The following is a 17977-nucleotide window of genomic DNA, read 5'->3' as shown; positions in this document are numbered from 1 at the left end:
TAAAGAAGGGGAGGGATAGTTTTAACCTTTTTTAATTTTTGATTCATTGTACAGAAGAAAAGAAAATTGAGCTTTAGTACAATGAAAGTATTTTTTACGATATTTAGAATTACATAGTGTATCTCTAAAACCTGTTGACCAAAATAGTTAAAATTTAGCATAAATATTTGTTCTTGCTATACTTCTCTAGATTGTAGAGAGCACAAAGTTTAGTAGTGTTTTACCTCAAGTAATAGTTAATAACCCGTTACATGATTCCATATAAGGAAACATTTTAATTTAATTTTAGGCTTTAATATAATACCTAATTAATGATGTTAGAAGAAAAAAATTAAATGTGAAATGTGCGATATAATTTTGTGCCTGTTTTCTCACAATTTTGTGATTTACTTTAATAATTTTAGCCGTATCTCAGCTGTTTGTCAGCAAATTTGAACAAATTAAGTGTTATTTTGTTCATATAAACAGCTTAACATTTTATTAACAAATAAAAAATAGCTTGATAAAACTAATATTTACATCTATTAATGATTAAAAAATTTAATGGTTACCATTAAAATTTTGGAATTTTCAAAGGTAAACTTTTCAAACTTATTTATTTTATAGAAGATGTTGTTGGATACATGATAGCAAATTTCATTAAAATATCTCAATCTGTTATTTTTAATGAAAAAAATGGAACAGAAAGTGAGAGGGGAGATAAGGGATTTGTCCACATAAAACATTTTGTTTATTTTCATGTCCTGAATCACTGTATTTCTTGTATAGTCAGGGCACAAATTTTGCTGCAACTTGGCACATTCCATTTCAAAAATAAAACAGAATATAAAAACAATACAATTTTCAAAAACAACTGTAACTTCTAGATTCATTACGTATGGAACAAACATCTAGCAGGACAATTCTGTGCATAAAGAAAGACATTTTAATTTTGAGAATAATTAAGTACATTTTGTACTTTAATTAATTTTTTTTTTTCTTTAAAAATAATCAAACTTCAACAAACCATAGATTTAAAAAATGTTTGCATTAACATTGGTGTTTTGAAAAACTATATGTTTGAACAGAAAACCAATATTACATAATTATAGATGCAAACAAAGGAAGGTTCTGCAGATGATACAGCTTCTACATATGTTATTATATTTCGGTTTTTAAAGTTCCTAAAAATTTTTATCAGATTTTTTTGTTTAAATACTCTTTATTAATTAATGCATATTTTGGATTTTGAGAATTTAATCAATGTTAAAAAAAAACTTAATCTTTTCTAATTGAGTGAGCAGGTTTTAATTTTTTGCATTTGTACAGCGTCCTGATCTGTATATCTTGATTTTCATAATATAAAGACGAAGCTTATTTTTCCAAGATTATATTTAATATTTTAACTGTAGAATTATTATTATTATATATAATAATATAAAAAACCGTGTATTCATTACACAGTTAAAAATGATTTAAAAAAAAATATATATTGCACAATATTTTTGTTAAAATGAATCTAATTAGTTTATTGTATACAGTCTGACAATATTTTTGGTATTTGATGAATCCCTCACTTTAATATGTAGTTTATATGAATGTAAATAATTGTATGCTTGGTATTCTTTACAAATGGAGCTAATTTCTGTCTTGTTTTAATAAAATTTTTATTACTTAACTTATTAAAATTATAAAAAAAAAAAATAATTTCCAAATTATATTTTAACTCAATCAGAAACCACTACATAATTTTTAAGTTATTATTTCATCTTAGTATGTTTTTATGTTATTGTACTAATAATTTATAGTAATGAATTGTATACCATTATATAAATTATGTATTAATTACAATTATGCTTGCTTGCAAATGTATTGCCTGTGTATAGAGTGTATAGAACAGTTTAAATAATTAATCATTAATTGTTTATGTAATTTATTGTTAATGTGTATAAATTTTTTTCAGCTTTATGTTATCTATTATATTAATATCAATTTATATAAGTTTATTTGGTTATTTATTTACTATATTATAACATTTTAATTTGTGTAATTTAGCGATATAAAATTGTAAGCATTTTATAAAATTTTATTTTGTTTAATTTCAAAAATATATTTCTTACATTATTGTCATATATTAAAATGGTAATTTGTGCCATGTAATGTGAACAGTGTTTCATTCTCTGTATAATTTTTATTCTTTGTGAAATTTGACTTAAGTAGATACTTTCAGTATTCATGTATTCATGTGAATTAAATTTATATATACATATATATATTCTGAGAAACTGTACCAGAGTTATGCATGATTTTTCTGTTTTTTTTTTAAATACCTAATTTTTTGTTGAGATATAATGACATTGCTTTATCAGCTGATGAAAGCTTGCTTTCTGTAGCATTTAACTCTATTATTTAAACTTTTTCAATAAAAAAAAAAAAACTTTATTCTATAATACATTGTTTATGATTGAAAGTTGATTAACTAAAGTAATCTGTACATTTATACAGTTTAAGTACAAAATAGCAATTGAAATCCTTTAAAAGATGTAGACTAGTGAATGTTAAATTATCTACTTAAATATGATTTGATGATTTATTAATGGAATTTATTTATTTTATTTTATATACTCTATTTATCTATTGAATTTTTTGTGCTATGTACTTCATTATCAGTTATGGTAGACTTGAAAAAATCTTTTATTTATTTATTTTTTAGAATTTTAAAATTAAATAACATTATTTGTTTTGATGGTTCTTTGTCTTAGTGGCACAGTTTTAGTAGGTACTTGCATCCTGCAGAAAAGATGTGAAAAGCTGTTATGTTGTAGAAAATTTATAAGTTAATTTAATGTTCTAAACTTGTCATTAATCAGTTTAGTAGTTGATATACTTAAAAAAATAGTGGTTAATACTACATAAGGATACACACATTGATTAATATAGATTTCTTTTGAGTTTCTGTCAAACAATAATAAAGTTTAAAGTACTAATTTTTGGTTAATAGTATTTTTTTATTTAAAAATAATATTAGAAGTTTTTAAACCAATTAAATATTTGTATACATTGGTGTAATTACATATGGATATTTTTTTAAGCATTGATTTCTGTGGTCATTAATCATTAATAAATGGTAAAATGTATAAATTAATTATCTACTGTGAAAAGTTGTTTATTGAATGAGTCTTGACATGTTTTCCTTACTTTTTACTGCTCAATTTAATTCTGCTCTGTTCAATTCAGACTATGATTCTCTGAAATATTACAGAGAATATTCTGGTGTTAAGAAGATGCACTTTATTATCTCAATATCTCCATTATGAGGTAATTTTTCCTCATTACTTTTTGTTATTATGTAATTTAAACCTTTAAAAACTGTCAAATATACAAGTATTGATTTCATAATTACTTTCGTATGTATTAAGTATCACATTTCGGTTTCATTAAATATTTCATTTATTCCACCATGTATTAATTTTGAAAAGTTGAATTTAATTATTATATCATATTATAGGATCGTAGGGAAAAAATAGAATTTCATAAATTTAAGTAATTTTACTGAGTATTGTTTTCAAATTTTATTTTGTAAAATTATTGAAGAAATGTGATTTAGAACTTCATAAATGGCTTATTTATTTCATGAAATTTGATTATTTTAATGTTTTACAGATTTTTACCTTTTATATACTTTTTTATCAATAACTAATACTTGAGGTACTAGTACTGTTTATATTATACAGCATTTAAAAGCGAAATAAATAACCTGAAAATAGATTTTACAATTTTGTTAAACTTCTAGTATTTTATAATTTAGGCACAGATTTAATGCAGTACAAAATTGCAATAATCTAATGATTAATTTAAGCTTTAATTTTCTGAAACATAGTTCTATATTTAAGGTAGATAACTAGTATTTTTGAAAATAATACATTTTTGCTTAGTCAGAAGAATGTTTGAACTAAAGGAATATAACAACTATTGATATTTATTGGATTTTAATTCGTGTATTATGATGAAAAGTGATTAACAGATTTCTGTAATAATGATTCAATGAAGTATATGATGTGTTTTATTGAACTTATTATTGTTCTGTTTTAAAAATCAATACAATTAAACAAATGATTGATTAAATATAAATGTATTGTGTTTCTACTGTGTATTGTTTTAGTTAATAATTTGTAGATTATTTTTATTTATTTATGATGAAATCAGTTAAATTGACCTTGTTCTGCTACATTCAAAACTGTAAAGAATACTTACAGAAAAGGAATTTGTTTTTGTAGAATTACTGAGTTATTAGTTATTTTATTTATAATCCTCAGTTATTAAAGCCACTATTCTTAATGATCACAAATAGTGACCATTCAAAGAGAAAACTGCACACCTCTCTGTTTAAGTGTAGGGATCTACACTTAAACAGAGAGTGTGATCTACATTAAACACATTTAATAATCAATTAAATGTGGCTTCATGTAGTGGTGGCGGCATTTTATCGTCACTGTTTTATGTTCAATTATGATGGTTTAATTAATTTTTTTAAAAATACCATTGTAGATTAACTCTCTTTCTAATTAATGGAACTTGATATTATAAAGAACTTTCAGAGATAATTATCAACATGCTCTTCAATGAACATTCAAGTATTGTTGTTACTTAAAAATGTTAGGATCTGTAGTTTACTTTAAAAGGTTGATCACATTACATAAAAAGTTTAAAATACCTTTTTAAGTATCAAATATATTATTTAATTACACACTTAATTATTAATTTCGTTCCCAACCTTTTTTATGTGACCATTAAATGATTTTATATAACGAATACACAACAGGTATATTGAAAGCTTCACTGAAAAAGGTGTCTTCAATATGATTCCAAAGACCTTTGGAAGAATAAATTGTCCATTTATTTATTAATGATATCTGTATAATTTTTATAATATTAAATTGTCCTCATGTTGTTCAAGAAAATTAATAATTCAATAGACAGTTATAAATTATTTAACAATTGATACATATACAAGTTTTTATTATAATAAGCTATGTCATGCAGTTTTAGACTTGTTTAGTATAATTATTAAATATCAGTATTGGTTTAAAAAGTTTTTCTTTGTGTAATTTAAATAAGATTTTTTATTGTTTTTTGCATTACAGTTTTAAAAAAATATTAAAGCATAATGTGTAATGGCAGTAAGTAAGAACAAATTTTGGTTTCTATCAACCATTATTTTTGTATGTGATTAATGAACTATTACTTTCTTTCAAGCCTTTCTATATTGGAAGATGCCTGATTTTAATGTTATAATTAAAAGTTAATTAATTTGTCAAATGTCTGTCAGGTTTTTTGAAGTTAAGGAAGGAAGAATGTCTCAGTATCAAATGCATTTACTATGGCATACAATGTTAAGATGATATTGTAATGGAAAGTTACATAAGTAACTTAATCAATGAAAGAAAATACGATCAAGATTTTGTGGTTGGTGGAAACTGGAGTTCAAAATGTATAATCAATAGTGAAATTAAGAAGATATTTATGTGGTAGGAAACAGTATCATTTAAGGGATGGGCAGATGGCCAGTCTGTGAAGAAAAGTTGCCATTCATAATTTGATCGATTTGTGTATATATATATATATAAATCATCATTTCAGTAGTTGTTGATTCACTGCAGTATGAAGACCTCTCAGCACATTTTCAACTAATATGGTCTTGTACAATTTTTCCCAGTTTGGTCCAATGTCGTTGAAAATATCATCAATCCAATGAGCCTTTGGTCTTTTTTTTGGGCATTTAACATCTAGCGGTATCCATTTAAGTGCTAATTTAGTCCATCTGCCATCAGTTCTTCTTGCTACATGTCCTGCTTGCTACCACCATTTTAATTCTTTAACGTTTGTGATTATATCATATACTTTCGTTTGTGCTCTGGTCTTTCATCGGGTTTTCAATTCTGATGGGTAATTCCAAGCATACATCATTCCATATTTCTTTGAGCTTCCTGCAGCTTCTGAAATGATTGAATGGTTAAGGTCCAAGTTTTTCTTCCGTAGGTAAGGACTGGCAGGATGCATTCATCAAAAACTTTCTTTTTAAGGCAAAAGAAGAGTTCGTTCTTAAAAATCTTGTTAAGTCTCCCAAATGCCTTGAGAATACCTTGAACCTTTCTTTCCTTGGAAAACTTGTGTGACATGACCTGGCTCTTTTTAAAGTTCATCCTTAGACCATAGGATTCACCAGCCACCTGCAGTTCCTGTATGTCTTTTCAGTTCTGGTTCTTGTGAGATGAGAACTATGTCATCTGCGAATCTCAGGTGATTCAGATAAGTGCCATTTATTCATATGCCCTCTTCTTACCATTTCTAAAAACCTCTTCTTCCCATTCTATTTCTTTCCTCCTATTTCTTAATACATCCTTATGGCAGGTTAAGAAGAGGATAGGTGATATGGTGTCTCCTTGTCATATACTTTTTTATACGTTTATCTTACTTCATATTCATTGACACAGATGGTAGATTTTTCTTATTCGTATATTGATTGTAGCAAATTAGGCTGTATTTACACCTTAGTTATGCAATGCATTATTATGGTTTTTGTTGTGTTACTGAATTTATAAATTAATTTTAATAACTTCTTTTTGTAGTCAATAAGTTATATAATATATAATAGCTTATTAGTATTTTTCTTCTTTTTATGATTTGAATCATATAGGTTACATTTTGTTTGTTTTTTGACATTTTAAAATAAGAAATTGTTATTTTTTTCAGGTCTTCATCCTTTATTGCAGTTAACGGGAACATTGTATGACGGTAATGATTTTAACATGTCTAGAAGATATTCTTGTCCACAATGTTGTAGAAGCTACAAACAACGACAGCATTTGAATCAGCATTTAAAATTTGAATGCGGAAAATTACCTCAATTTCATTGTTCTTATTGTGATTACAAAACTAAACAAAAATCAAATTTAAAAACTCATATTATTAATAAACATATTGATCATAAATTAAATTTTTAATTCTGTTTGATGGAAGTTATTTATTTTTGTACATAATTTATGGAAAACCATCCTTTCCTTGTTTGTCATCCAAAATGTTAGTTTTTTTTTTGTTTTTTTTTTTTTTATTTGTTAGTTTCCATGAAATAAAATACCCAACATTATTATTTTTGTTTATAATTTTAAATTTTTTCAGCGAACTTATCAACAAACTCATAAACATCTAGTCCATCATATTATAATCGATAGGTTATCATTCAAAAATGAAGAATTTTTTTTAAATTTAATGGAGGCCACCATTATGAAGAACAACAGTCTATGAAATAAGTTAGCTATTGGCTTAGTAATTTGAGTAGAATAATCTAATCTCATTTCAAATGTTTTAATGATTTATTAATTATAATCAAAAATAAATTTCATTATGCTTTCAATTGGTCATCTCTTGAAGATGATGGTTTCTGAAGATGGCCTTGAAGGCCATCAATTGTGATATGAATTCTAAAATTTTTTAAAAATATATATTATTTTAATATTTAATAAATTTGGTTCAGGTTAACCTTAAAAATTGGATCTGATCATTTACATCATTTCTTCTCTTTTTTGGATTTCTCATTCATTGTCAATGTAAAATACTTTTTTAAAATGTTTATATTTTTTAAAAGAGATTTTTTATAATCTCTTTTCATACAATTTTTGGCTCTCATTACAATTTGTTTAATACCTGATTGCTCAACAGTTTTCATTATTTTTGTTTATTCATGGCTAAAATAATTCTTTTCATATAACACTATTTTTTTTTAAATCCACTCTAAGGAAGATTTATGTTTGTTAAAGTGATATTGAAGAAAAAAATATTTTACTAAAACCAAGAATTATTTTTTATTACTTACCCCCTAAAATGTTATTTATAAAATAATACAAAAAATATGAATTTTTTGTATTATTTTAGAATTTTTCAAGAATAAAGCATAATCTATATTTAAAGAAAATAGATTTATATTCTGCATGATTGTTTATTTTCTTAATCTTACTACAAGAATTCATGTTTATAATAAACTAGCCGTGGCCCGCGACTTCGTCCGCGTGGGATTTATTTACTTGTTACAAATAGTACTTCATTGTGAAAATTGATTCGCAAAAATTAACGACTATATGATACATAGCTGAAACCCGCGACTTCGTCCGCGTCGGAATCACTTAATTTATTGAATATGGCTGCCCGGCTTCGCACGGTTGGTGTACCCATTTAAAAAAATAATGTATTTGTTGCAGTCGTTCAGGGTTTTGGGCCACTTGTTCAGCCGTTTCTGCGGTAAAATACACCCTTTGGCCGTTTTCTAAGTGGACGGCTAACTGCAAGACTGTATGATGTCGCTCGTGAATGGGAAATTCTAAAATTCGCCAAACAGCTTCGGATGTACTTATGTACCGGCCATCTACATAGTTTTCCACTTCATCGTTTGGGTTTTTGACGCTAAAAGTAGCTTGGTCAGATCCTTTATTGATATATTTACAAATGTATTTGATGGCTTGAACTGAGTGGCAGTACTCGATATTTATGTGCGCGTTAAACATCCTACACAATAACGGAGAATAAGGGGCAATCCACCTATTATCTATAAAGTACTTCCTCTGATATTTAGCGTAGCGCTCTGGCCTCCATCTTCGGCGTCACGACGACGATAAACTGGATATCCGTCCTCTCCGGTTTGGGTATCGTTGACGAAACGTCGAGGGTACTTTTTTGTGCAGATACCGTTTTTCATACATGGTGCTGTTAAGTTATGCTCTCTGCATGAACCGTGCACCATATTTTTAGTCACGATATCGTACAATATCGGGTCGTTTTGTTGGTTGGGCAGTTCCGCAACTATGACACTATCAATTTCGTCTGACTGGATTTTTCTTTCTAGCCAAAACAGCAAATGACAGTGAGGTAAACCCCGCTTCTGCCACTCCACACTTGCCATGTAACATTTCACTTTGCCGAATATTTCATCTTTTGTGAATAATTTTATGAATTTTTTCATCTTTAAATGAAATACCCTTGAAATTAGTTTTATTGCCCTAGCCTGTAAACTATTTCTAGAAAGTTGAGATTTTAATCTTTTGGGCATTTTGAAATGATAAAAAAAACTAAATACTACATCAACTAATACTAAATTATTTGCTTACATGTTGAACAGGAATTAGTCTGTATATGAAGTGGTGATTAAAAAATTATAAAAAATTCAAAATATTTTCAAGGAAAAATATTCGATATCGCACACAACCGCTGCGTAGGAAGCCGACCGCGCGGCTCATTTTGTGACATTGACTCCCCTCCCGCACCGCAGTGACGCTTAGGTCACATGCTGCTGCCTAGCTAGCCGAGCGGGATGTGGGCTTGGCGAGGGAGCAGAGGCAGGCGGTGGTGGGGACGCGAGCGTCAAGACAGACACGGCGACGACGGACAGTTGCTAGTTACTGAATTACAAAGATAGAAAAATTAAAATATGTTGCTTAAATAACGCGTTAAAAAGTAGCCTATGTTCATCAGGGATAATGCCGGCTTCTAATGGAAAAAGAATTTTTCAAATCGGTCCAGTAGTTTCGGAGCCTATTCAATACAAACAAACAAACAAATCTTTCCTCTATAATATTAGTGTAGATTGGTAAATCTGGTTAAATTAGACGCATTATTATAAATTATTGCTATCTTATTACGAATATATATTATTAAGAATAATATTACTTATTTAATCATTAAGTTTGTTGTAATATTTTTAGATCACAAAAGATAAAAAAATAATTTCATTTAGTGCATTTGATTTATTTTTATTTCTTTATTTTTTTTTATTTTTACAGTATTGTCTAATTTTCTTATGTATTGTGTAGATAATTTTTTCTTGATATACATTCATATTAACTATCCAAGGTAAGTTAAAAAATATAATCCTTTATGCATTGTGTTATTCAGGATAAAGTCAATGAATTAAAAAAAAAAACACTTGTCACTAGGTATGTTTTCCTTCAAAAATCGTTTACTATCACTTAAAAAGAAAAAAATTTCCAGTAAATATAACAAACAGCTTGCATTATTAAAAATGGTTAATTGAATACTTCTGAAGAAACAGATTTTGTAATAAATCATGATTTAATATCTCGTAAAAAATTGTTCACAATAAACAAGCAGCTTTACTATCAGTTATAAAGAATTTAAAAAAATTCTAATCATATTCTACAAAAACCTTTTCTGATAATAGAATAATAAATAATAATCTTTGTGTATATATATATATACAAATTTCTTGGATCATTTCATTCACACTTCAGTATGTTAAGTTATTCAACACAGTAACTGTATTTAACTTTTATTTGCAGAAAATGTAATAACGGCATCACAGAAAGGTGTTCATCAGTTGTAAAAAAAAAAAAAGAAAAGCAGATTATGTTGGGTATATATATGTATATATATGTGTGCTTTTTAAAGTTGAGGTACACTAAAGAACTTTTAGGTAAGAGAATTCGGTCTTTTTGTATATACTTTATTAATCTTTTGTTTAGCAATTTTTTCCCAGTTGAGGAAAAATTGGATTGTCTTTAATCTCCTTATGATCTGGTATCACTGTGAGTAGTAATTGTACCAGTAGTCATAGCTGTTTTACAGTCCTGATAGGCTGGAAGCAAGGCAAGGCAAGGCAGTAAAGCAAAATATTAAACTGCTAGTTGCACTACTGAATATCTAGAATACCTTAGGAAATAGTTTTTTAAGAGTTATCTTCATTATGAAAGTATAACTATGTTGGATAAAACATTAGACATATTATGAACATCCAAATTTACAAAGAGTTATATTTAGAATTTAATAAAAATATCCTTTATTTTCATAAAATTGAAAAAATTCATTCATCACACATCCCTGAAAAACGATATTCCTAGAAACACTTAAAATTAAATATAAAACATCCTCTATACAATTACAATGAATATATTCACATAATGTATAATAATGTATAATTCACATAATATATTCACATAATTTTTCATTAGTTACAATTCTTTTAATACAGAGTGTTTTGAAAAGGGTGCAAACCAAATTCAGATAGTGTACATTTGAAGTACTTTTTTTCATATCATAAGAGATAAATTCAAAAATATTTAGGTTACTGTAATCAAACATTCATAGCTAATATTTAAAAATCTTTTTCAGTGTTGTCACTTTTTCTAATGTGTGAGAATTTTTCCAAAAAACTACCCTTTTTTTAAATATTTCCTGTTAGGTCTGAAGAGGCCACAAGATCTGACTACATTAAGAGGTTAAGATCTGGATATGAAGTGATTATAAGCAAATTATTGAGTAGTGCCACATCACTAAAAATATACCATTACATGTCTGTCAAAAAATAAAAGACCTATTGTACGGCATAGGAAGATTGCACACCAAACATTGTATGTGTCAGATGATGATCATGAAAATATGATAATTTTCAGTGCTTCATATTTAGCTTCAAATGTTCACATATCTGTTGTGATAGAATCAAGTCTTTCATAAAAAAACACAGTCCAGCACCTGAATCCCATAAACTTTTATAAACAATAAATTTAAAAAAATTCACATTTTTCATGTTATGTTGAACACAAAAATTGTAGATATGTATCTTAACTTATTTATTTACACAAAAACACTGATTGTTGACTATTCAATCTGGGAGGAAAACTAACTGAAGGTTTTTTCTGATCATGTGAGTTAAATAATACTCTTTCATTCGCTGAAGAACATAACAGTGTGGATAAAAATAATAATAGATGATCAATTCCCTTTAATTTTGTATGTTCCAAAATCAACTTATTGGGAACTACAGGATGGGGACATTTTAACTAAACCTGTTATTTCATATGGAAGATTTATTGGCAAAATAAGTTTATAGTAAACATACATTTATTCTTAGAAAACAACATAGCAAGCAAAATAAAGGAAAGCTTACTGAAATGATACTAGTGTATGACTATTTTTATTTTGACTCTTCGCTGCAGATAATTTTAAGTGCAGTGTTGTCATTTGATAAATAGTAGCATTAAATTTATTATTCCTTATATTATACAAAAATTGCATTCTTCTTAAAACACTTGTTTTCAGTGTAGTAAATCCTTTCAGGTTTTTTCATATCATCTATACATCTGTGGTTTATTTTACATGCATGTTGTGATCTCATTAACCTTTTATTAAGAACCAAACTATAATTTCCTTTAATATTTCTTGTAATTTCTTCTTTGTAAGCATTTAATAGTAGTATTTAGCCGTACAAAAATTTTAATGTGGTTCTTTATTTCCATATCTATCATTTTAAAAATCATCAATGTATTTGTTTTTATATCACGATCAGTTATTTTATAAAAATTATGCATGTTAAAATACATTGTAATAAATAAACTCTTTGTATATATAGCCCAATATAATATAAAAGATTTTACTGTAAATATTCTAAACTTATATTATTATACGTTTAGAATAGAGAAATTTTATTTAATTTTTTTATTTTTTACATTAAAAATTTCTTAAAGAGTTGTTTAATTTTATTAATAATTTATTTATTCTTGGCAGAGGTTTGGAATGGCTTTATCAATATTCGTCCAAATGATACATCGGTTCACAAGGATCAGCAAGGTAGATCTGAATGCATTAACTGTCACAGGACTTATAAATATCAGCATAATCTAAAGAGACATTTGAGATATGAATGCGGGGTTTCTCCTCGCTTTCAATGTAATTTTTGTGGTTCTTATTTTTATCGAAAATATAACTTAAAGTTGCATATTCATACTGTACATGCATCTGGTTCTCCTAATTTTAAAATTTAGTATTTTTTGTTGTTATTTCTTTAAATTAATTTATTTTTTAATTCAAATAATAGAATCTATATTTCTAGCAAATGATACCATGTAAAAATTAAATAAGCTACAGATTTCACTCATTGAAATATATATTTTTTAATTGATTTATTTTTTTTAACGTTAGACGGTACGTTAAATTTTTAAATATTGTTAATTTAAAAATAGAATGTTATTAATAAGTTGTAATGAATTCAAGTATATTTAGTTAAAAGCAAAATGGCGTGTGATTTTTGTTTCCTGTTATCCTTTTAAATATGTTCATAACTACAATATATTTATTTTAGTAATATAAATAATGTTTTAATGAATGAACTTTTTGTCTACATGTGGTTTCCATTTTGCGTACTTAATGATATTACAGTAAATAGTTTAAAAACTTGCTTTCTAGCAGCAGAATATATTAATTTACTAAAATTATATAAAGGTTATGACACTTACTGCTGTTTTTCTTTTGTCCATGTTGAGTTCTTTCACAGAAATCTCTGCTTCATAAGAAACTAGTTTTTTAGTATAACTAATCCTTAAAAAACATTAAATTTTTAAATCATAGTTGTAGTTGTTTTCTTCATATTTCTTGACTGAAAAAGTCAAGTGTAGTGTGTACACTACAAGTGTAAAATTTAGTTTTTTATTGATTTACTTAAGAAAAAAATCTATATACCATTTTGAAGAAGCAGAGATCTCTGTGAAACTAATCTTCTTTGTGTGGTGGTGCTGGCAGGGGGGGGGGGGTTAAAAGTAAGAGTATAAACTAAGCGGTTCATTTTAATAAATACTTTTTATGAAATTTTAGGTATTATAACTGTAGATTTTCTTATTCTACACAGACTTTTAAGTCTAGCCTCAGTTTTAAATATGTTATCCATTGAAATGATTCTCACCAAGTTCTAAGAGAGCAATGATACAGTTATTCTCAAAAGTAAAGACTCTACTTCTGTATTTTAATTACCTTATTTTATCATTTTACTGCATCTTATTAAGAAAAGTGAGAGTTGTGAATATCATCCTGCAGTGATCAATTTGCATAATGCAGTTGTTTCAAACAATCCAGTACAGTTATTTTGTTGTTTTGATGTATCTTATTTGATAGTTGTTAAGTTTTTCTACTAATTGAAGTTTACTGTTTTTGTTATTAAAAACATTAAACCTGACTTTTATTAGCTTGTGCAGCAGAAGGTTTTCTAATGATTAATCTATTTACCCTAAAACCTGATACAATAACAATTATAATTTAGTCCAAATGAACATTACATTTTATTAGACAGTTTTCATTTTTATTTTTCACAGCTGTAGTTAAAATTACTGTTTTTTCTGTTGAACAGTCTTCTTTCATTACATCTACCAGCCAACACAAAATGAACATCTTCCTTATCTTAGTGTCTCCAAATAAGTAGGCATTCTAGAGTATTGAGTTAATTAAATAATTTCTGTTGTTCTTCATTCTCAGTGAATAATTTTCCATAAAAATAACACTATGCAGGCATGTAGATACAACCTGCAAATTGATGGTTCTACAATAATTGGAATGTTTCATGAATAACATTCTGAAAATTGAATAGTGTGAAGTAAACATAAAATAATCTGACCTATTTGATGTAAATTTTTTTATGTTAAATAAACTGACTCCCATAGTTCATAAAATTAAAGTACTTCACTGCATACTGTTGAAATAATTATTATTAGTTTATAACTGTAATAACTATGTCATTTAAATTTCATATGAAAAAATCTTCACTGTTTTATGTTTTTTCATTTAAAAAGATTTTTTTTCAACCACACAAGGTATAGCCAATGGCCTTAATGATTTAGCCATATACACTTTAAACTGAATCTTACATTTGACTATAACATGTTATAAGGAGTTTGAAATTATGGTAACTACATCACAGTGTATAATGTAAGTAAATGCAATGTTTAAAGGTGTAATAAATTCAAGTGATATATTCTTGTTTAGGTATAAGGTTAGTTGGTTTGTAATTATGTGAAAATGTTTATAAATGTGTATATATTTTTTTCATGACATCATGGATTCTCATCTGAAAGCTAAATTACTACCATCTTAACTTTATTAAAGGTAAGTTTTAGACTAACATAATTTGTTTTGTACAATTTAATGTTCTTTTAGCTTAAAAGGATTTTTGTGTTGTATTTTAATTTCAATTTTTATAAGGATGAAAATCATTATATTCTTTCTATTAATTATTTAATATAATATATTTTTTTTTAATTTGTAATAATATATATTAATTTGATATTTGCAGATTGTCTTCAGACAAATTGGAATGATGATATCCAATCATCTGCATTTGATGTTCTAAAAATGATGCAGACAGATGGAGGAGATATAGTCTGTGTACGATATAAGTGTGTTAAATGTGATAGATCATATAAACATCGTCATCATTTAAATTGTCATTTAAAATTTGAATGCGGCCTTCAGCCTCAATTTCAGTGTCCTTATTGTGATTATAGATCTAAACAAAAATCAAATTTAAAAACGCATATGTTTGTTAAACATTTTAATCGTATAAATGTTAAGTCTTCAGAATCGTAAAACTTATTAACATAATGGCAACAGTCAGCAGTTAACATTTTACAATTGTAAACACTAAAAAGTTATTAAAATTCTTTTTTTTGTATAAATTTCTTTTATCAATAAAAATAATTTTGTTTTGTTTGCTTTGTGTAAACATTTTTTTTCCTTATTGATACTTCATGTGCCTATTTTTTTTTTTTTAATTTTCAAATTATTGTTCAAATATGTGAAAAGTAAATTTAGCGAGATTCTAAAATTGTAAAAAAGTAAATAAACAAACTCATTATTTTGTGCTGTTAAAAACCGTAATTTTGTAATATTATAAATAAGATTTAGCCAAGATAAATTAAGTTACTTAAAATTGCCTATAAATAAATTTTTGACCATTCAGTAGATGTTTTTGAAAAATTAATATTTCAACAACCAAAATTTACCTAAATTTCATATATTGAACAAACACAGTGTTGGATTTTTTATTTCAGTAGCCATCTGTAACTGATAATGTATTTATTTAAAACCATGGCCTAAAACAGTCACATTACAGCAGCATTTTACAAACTTACCACATTTTAAAGAACGTTTGTGTGTTTATTTGACCCTTGGTTGATCATTTTATAAAAATTAATGGGATACTGCTATAACATAATTTTCTTTTAAATTTAAATAAACAACTACAGAATGTAGAGTTGATCAGAGAAAAATTGAATTCCCCTCCTCAGTAGTCATAAATTTTGTACCACCTGAATTTCTTTTATAGCATTTAGTTAAAAAATAAAAAAAATTGTAAACACTGAAGTATTTTATAGTTTCCAGCTATTTATTTCTTACATAAAAAATAAATATTACATATTTTTATTTTTAAATTAATTAAATCCTTAAAGTTTTTCCATAAAATAATTAGAATTCTTTTATATCAAATATATTTTTAATAAAATACAAGCTTGGATCATTAATTTTTTAATATAAAAGTTAATTAAAAAAATAGGTTTATATATTTAACTCTAGGTTACACATAAGTGATGCTGATTGAAATTTAAGCCACTTTTTGTAGGAAGAAATTGACTTAAAGTTTAAAAAACTTGAAAATTAAAATGACTTTTAAATAATTCTGCAGCCATTTTAACCTGTTAGCTAAATTTACTAATTTTTTATTTCTAAATAAAGTTTTGTTATGCAACTAGTTTATTTAAATAATTTTGTTTGGAAATAATTTTTACATACAAAAGATGGATACTGTACAATTTGTGCCTGTGATCTTATTTAAGAATATGTTATACCCTCTCCTATCCATACATAAGGTGAATTACACAATTTATTAAATCTTCTTTCTCTTTATGGACAACTCCAGGTTATTGGTCCATAAACCGTAGATACTTAAAATGCTATTAGTTAAGTTTATAATCAGTACCTTTTCAGATTTTTATATGTACATTAATTACATATTTACTTTAACATTTTGTTTGTCAGCTCATTTATAAAATAATGATGATGATATAAAGATTCAAATCCTGCACAGGATGTATCTTTTTAATTTTCTGCTTAATATACATTTATAAGTTCAGTTCAATCAAGTGTTTTTTATTTAATTATTTATTTAATCTTAATCCATTATATACATTAAAAGTTATACATATTTAAAAATATATTTGCTACGAATTAAATTTAATATACATATTGTATAATAACCTTATATAAGTTTAAAATTTAAGCCAAAATTTTGAAAAAAATGGTTTAATTTTAAAATGTTTCAATTACAGTAGCATCTTTATGAATGTCATTATTTTTCATTAAAGTTCACAGAAATGTTCATGCTTTTTTATTTATTCTTATACAGAATTAAAAATAGCTCTTAGTATTTTTTTTCTTTCATTATTTCTGTAATATTGCATGTTTGTCTTTGTTTAAATACAATGAAGTATTTTTCTTTGTGTTTTAAAAAACTATTGAATTTTGTATATGGGTAATATTTATATATATATATATATATATATATATAGAATCTCATTTTGAAATTTATGGTGGTAAAATTCATTGTAGTAAATCAGCTGATTTTGAAGTTGAGAGTTCTCAGGTTCGAATCCTATTCCTAATAAAAGTATCTGTTTTTATTCAGATTTGAATACTAGATTGTGGATACCAGTGTTCTTTGGTGGTTGAGTTTCAATTAACCACACGTCTCAGTTATGGTCAAGCTATTTTGTTTAATTATTAATTGTTTTTTGCAATTTACAGATATTGAAATATCTATAGTTAATATATTAACAAAAAAGAAAAAAGTAATGAATTATAAGAGCACAAATAAAAAATGAAGATTCAGAAGTTAATCGTAAGAAATAATTTCAGAAAGTGCTCAGAGTATGAATATATTGAAATTACTTATTTGGAATTAGATGAACATTTTCACCATTGCTATCTACAAAATTAATATTTTACTCTCCCAACCAGAAACTAACCAAGACTAATACAATGGATATTATGCAACAATATTGCCCATATTCGTCAAACTATTTTATTCATGAGCATCATTTAAAAATATGTATGGAGAAAATCTCTTGAAGTTCTAATGTGTTGAAATATTCAAATGTGCATATCAGGCTAGTAGGTA

The 17977-nt window shown here is 26.1% G+C and overlaps 1 protein-coding gene and 1 long non-coding RNA gene across 2 annotated transcripts in view; both read left to right on the top strand.

The window, feature by feature from the left end:
• Positions 1–17977, top strand: part of LOC142327116 (uncharacterized) — a 462885-nt gene that overhangs the window by 428547 nt on the left and 16361 nt on the right. The gene's annotated exons all lie outside the window — the stretch shown is intronic.
• LOC142327117 (uncharacterized) lies at positions 9349–12981 on the top strand. Its single transcript, XR_012756920.1, has 3 exons — positions 9349–9616; positions 10326–10459; positions 12547–12981. It is a non-coding gene; the product is annotated as an uncharacterized LOC142327117 (long non-coding RNA).

This window comes from Lycorma delicatula, chromosome 6 (genome assembly GCF_047948215.1).
Source record: "Lycorma delicatula isolate Av1 chromosome 6, ASM4794821v1, whole genome shotgun sequence".
In the NCBI taxonomy this organism is placed as follows: Eukaryota; Metazoa; Arthropoda; class Insecta; order Hemiptera; family Fulgoridae; genus Lycorma; species Lycorma delicatula.
Note: the sequence above shows the minus strand (reverse complement) of the source record. Positions and strands in the feature narration are given on the sequence as shown.